The sequence below is a fragment of the Mustela erminea genome, chromosome 20 (assembly GCF_009829155.1).
Source record: "Mustela erminea isolate mMusErm1 chromosome 20, mMusErm1.Pri, whole genome shotgun sequence".
In the NCBI taxonomy this organism is placed as follows: domain Eukaryota; kingdom Metazoa; phylum Chordata; class Mammalia; order Carnivora; family Mustelidae; genus Mustela; species Mustela erminea.
The window spans coordinates 8,653,144-8,658,124 of record NC_045633.1 but is presented as its reverse complement, the minus strand read 5'-3'; positions in this window follow the sequence as shown (position 1 = coordinate 8,658,124).

The following is a 4,981-nucleotide window of genomic DNA, read 5'->3' as shown; positions in this document are numbered from 1 at the left end:
TGAGGGATATCTCATTGCAGTTTTGATCTGCATTTCCCTGATGATAAGTGATGATGAGCGTGTATTTTTTGGCCATCTGTATGTCTTCTTTGGAGAAATGTCTGTTCGTGTCTTTTTTTTTTTAAATTGGATTATTATTTTTTTAATTTTTAATTTTTAATTGGATTATTTATTTTTGGGGTGTTGATTTGTTTGAGTTCTTTATGTATTTTTGGTAACAACCCTTTTTTTGGTATGTCATTTGCCAATATCTTCTCCCATTCAGTTGGTTCTCTTTTAGTTTTGTTGTTTCCTTTGCTGTACAGAAGCTTTTTATTTTGATGTAATCTCCATAGGTTACTTTTGCTTTTGTTTCCCTTGCCTCAGGAGACATATCTAAAAAAAAGCTGCAACAGCTGATGTCAGAGAGGTTACTACCTGTGTTCTCTTCTAGGATTTTTATGGTTTCAGGTTTCACATTTGGGTTTCTGATCCACTTTTGAATTTATTTTGGTGCGTGGTGTAAGGAGGTGGTCCCTTTGTTCACCCACTTTGCCTCTTCCTGGCCTGAGGGCTCAGTGGTACTAAGGCTCAGCTTTTCAGTCTTCTTTTGCAAAGCTTTCCCTTCTGCCCATCTCAGGGATCTTTTTGAGGGATCCCAGTATACCCTACCTAACCATATGGTGACAGCAATAATGGAGATGCTAAGTAGGCTGGGGTTGATGGCCTACAGTCAGACAGTAGTTTTGGATTTTTTTTCCTCCCGCCGCTAATATTCAGACCCACTATGTCCACTTTCTCTTCCTCACCCAGAGGATTGTATGCCCTTGGATATACTCCTTATCTTTTGGTTCCTTCTCATACCTCATTTTCAAGCATTAAAATATTTAGTCCAATTTAAATCTAAACTGAAATCCAACTTAGAGCTGTCTCTTTTTCCCTATCCCAGACTTACCCAGGGTGTGTGTGGTGTTTTTTCTTACTTCTGCAGTCTGTTGGTCTTAGTAGCCCTTATTCATTCACTGTAATGTTTATTGAGTACCTACTGCGTGCTAGATACAGTTCTAAGTTCTTGAGCTCAATCACCACCAAAACAGGCCAAGATCTTCTTCCTCATGTGTTTTAGATTCTAATGGAAGGAGCTACAGGCAAAATAAATAAATAAATAAATAATGAATAAGTAAATTCTATAGTGTGTTAGAATGTGATGAGTTTTCAAGAAAAAGTAATACTGCATAGGGGAGATCTCTCTTCCCTCCCCCACCCCTATGCAGTATTACTTTTTCTTGAAAACTCATCACTTTCCATGTCATTAGCTACCTTGCCTCCAAACTGGGAGAGATCTGTATCAGTCACATTTGTGACCATCTGAGAACAGCAGTCAATAAGTATCTGTTGACTAATTGACAAAACCAGATATTTGCAGGGAATATGGTATTCTGCTTATCTGGGGAAAATTGGCTCTAGAACTTCCAAACCAAATAGATCTGTTGGTCATTTTGCCCCTATTTCTGGGAGGATAAATTACTTTTTCTTGAGCTTCCTTCCACTTGTGGGACCCTAATTATGATTCCAGGACCACAACCCTCATTCCCCAAATCTGCTGCATCAGAGATTGAGGGTGATCTCTGGGATCTCTAGGTGATCAGTAGGAATGGTTAGTGACTCCCAGACCCTCTGTACATATGGGTGTGTGGAGTCCAAACACTGTTCTCCAAGTCTCCTATTCTAGTCTTGCTATAATTTGCTGAGTGTTTTACTATATGAGAATGCATTTTTTAAGAAAAACTTTTACTTACTACTTTTTTTAAAAAGTAAATGTAGCTAGGGCAAAGGTGTGCAAGGGCACCTGGCTCTTGGGGTCTCAAACAGATCAGGTTCAGCCAATCACTGCTGATAAAATCCAAAGGTAGAGAGACAAGTGGTGCTAAATGAGAAAGGAATTTATTTCAGTGAGGCCAACACCAGCAAGACAGAAGACTAGCATCTCAAAGTCTCCAAAGTGTTGAAAATATTTCCAGGCTTATATAAAGAAAATATGGGACAAAGGTCAGTGAGTATGGGCGGGGGGTGGGGGGGGAGTAAAAGTCAGGTGGAACATTGACTTGAAGTCAGTCACACAGAGTCTTGCTACATCAGGGCAGTGTTACTATTGCTTGAGGGGTAGTTTCTGTTCAGTCAGGAGGTGCTTTGCCCACAGGGTCTTTTGCCAGAGTTAAAAGGTAATCTGGAAAGAAGAGTTTAATTTGTTAAAAAGTACAGACTGAGGTCAAAGTGCAGGTGGTTGAAGTCCTCTTTGATAAGTAAAAATTTAATTTGAGTTAATAAGAAAGCCCACTTATGTCTGTTTAAGTCAAACTTGCTCCTGAAGCAACTGAGGTGACTGGTTTCTAGCACTCCCTACCAGAGGTATCCTAAAGAGCTATCAAGTTCAATCCTCACACGTCTAAATGGTCTCCTAGGACTAGCCCCCATTTTCAAGTAAGAAGACTGAAATTCCAGGCAGGAGTAACAACTTCTTTAAGAGCACACAGCTCAGGGGCGTCTGGGTGGCTGAGTGGGTTAAACCTCTGCCTTCAGCTTGGGATGGAGCCCCGCATCGGGTTCTCTGCTCATCAGGGAGCCTGCGTCCCCCCTTTCTCTACCTGCCTCTCTGCCTACTTATAATCTCTCTGTCAAATAAATAAAATCTTAAAAAAAAAAAAAAAAGACTGGAAGAACGCACAGCTCAGTTGCAGGGGAAGCCAAATTCAAATCCAGACAGACTTCATGTTCTTGGTCCTTAACCATGAACTTCTATAGCTTCTATATAGCTGTACAGTGTAGTCATGGATAAAGATGCTGATAACCACAGGAGCTGAAGAACCAGAGGGTATTTGACAGGGAAGAGGGTGTCACTGGCACAGGAAGGAAAATCCAGACTTCAAAAGAGAGCTCTGTAAGGCAGGGAGAGTAGCAGTGAGCAGGAATGCATGGGATGGGGTAAAGTTGGTACCCCTTCCCCAGACCAGGGAAGTAAATGAGGCAGAGGTGAACAACTTCGATGTTTCTAATAGGTGCCCAAAAAAGAATGCAATGGGAAGCGTAGTTGATCATTTGGGACTCCTCGTAGACCAGGAGAAAGACTGGTAAGGTAGATCTCTTATTTCCACCAGATATCTATGGAAAATGACACCTCCCTTTCCCAAGCAGATAGAACTATTTCTTAAAGTTTTCTAACAGAGCCTTAGAGAAGGACAGCAACTCAGGTACCTAATTCTGCAGGATTTAGGTCTCTGCTGGGGTCCTGTTTTCCTCCCCTCCATGGCAAAGTGATCAAAGTAAAAGAAGTGACTGAACAGAAGGGAAAGGGCTGTTCAGCTCATTTCCTGTTTCTGGTGCCTGAAGCCCCATTGTAGGTAATTGGTGAGAGGGCAGAGAACAGCAACAACAAGAGGTATTTAGGGCAGACACTGGGGAGGACTTTCTGGAAGAGAAGAGACTCCTGACAGTGTGATTCTGAGATTTTTAGGAATAGTTATTGCAGGGGTATTTAAGAAGGGACAAAAATCTTCAGGGCCAGAGGTGCTAGGTGGTAGAGTTCCATGAATTTTCCTGGGGTAGAAGAGGAGTTCTTCCCAGGATATGACTGCTGCTCAACATAAACAGGTTTTTCAAGCCACATCATTTCTAGGTTGCCCAGAGAAAAGCATAAAAAGGGACTAGATTGCTTTTAGTACCTTCTCTAGGTCTATCTCTCCAGACTCCCACCTTCAATCCTGGCTTCTTGGGTCTTTAAGCCCTCTAACTTCTTCAAATGTCTCCTGATGTGGGTCTCTGGTATTTGTACCCTCAGTGATGAGTCATTGCTCAGTAACTGGCACCCTAATCTTGTCCATTTCCAAGACTCATGTCTCCAACAGAGACTTCTGCATTTAGGGAGCCCCATTCCCTAAATATGCCTTTTTAGCATATGAACCACTGATGGTCAGCACCTCAGAGGACTAGCTCTCTGAGTAGATCCCTGGGGTGCATAATGGCCAGAGTGAGAGCAGAAAGGCAAGCTCTGTGGCATTGGGGTACTCTTTCCATCTGAGAGAATATAGGATCTGAGGTGACCTGTAATGTCAGAAGTCCCTTATTCAGCTGCAATGTTTTTTCTCTTAGGTTAGTGTTTCTGGAAGACAGGTTGTCTCAGAGGCTGAGAGCCCTCTGCTTTCCAGCTCTTGTCTCAGGGTCTGATGATCCAGATGCCAGTCACCAACTTAGGCAGGTGAGAGCCATTCTACTGGGAGATTAGCATTCTAGGCGTGGGTCTGGGATTGGTTAGCTGTGTGACCTTAAGGAATTATTGTCCCACTCTAGGCTTTCATCTTAACTCCTTGATGACCTGGGAAGGTCTTTGTTTTTCTGATCCTATGGGCCAAACAAACTACAGAAGAGCTAATATTCATTGAGTGGACAACACAATATAGGTGGAGTGGGGTAATTTGCAGAGACAGAGAATATTAGGTGCCCAGATTTGGACAAAGTATGTTTGATGTGAATGACAGATATCCAAGGGGAGAAGTCAAGCAGATTGGGATGCAACAGAGAGATCCAGGCTGGAGACACATGTGAGGGTCATTTGCAAGGAAGCTGGGGTCCTAGCTACTGTACTGGGTGAGACCTTGTATGGGCTGAGTGTAGATAAAGGAGATGAGGCAGAATCACCAAAAGAGAAAGTGAAGAAGGGGTTGAAGGAGGTGAAAGAACGGACATCAAGCCCATGGAAGTTCTGTTTCTCTTTCCCTGGTTGGAGCTAGAACTTGCTGTCAGTCCTGAGCATAAATCTCCTCTTTGGCTCCCTGAATTAAAAGAACTGTCTCTGCTGCTTCCCCTCCCCCCCACCCCTACAAGACTCTGGGACTGTGCATTCCATAAACACAACAGGGAGGACTGCTATCACCCCATGTAAGACCCTGGAACTGTCCATAGTTAATGATTAGCTCTGGTCTCCATGAAGGCCCAGGGATTCCTGGAG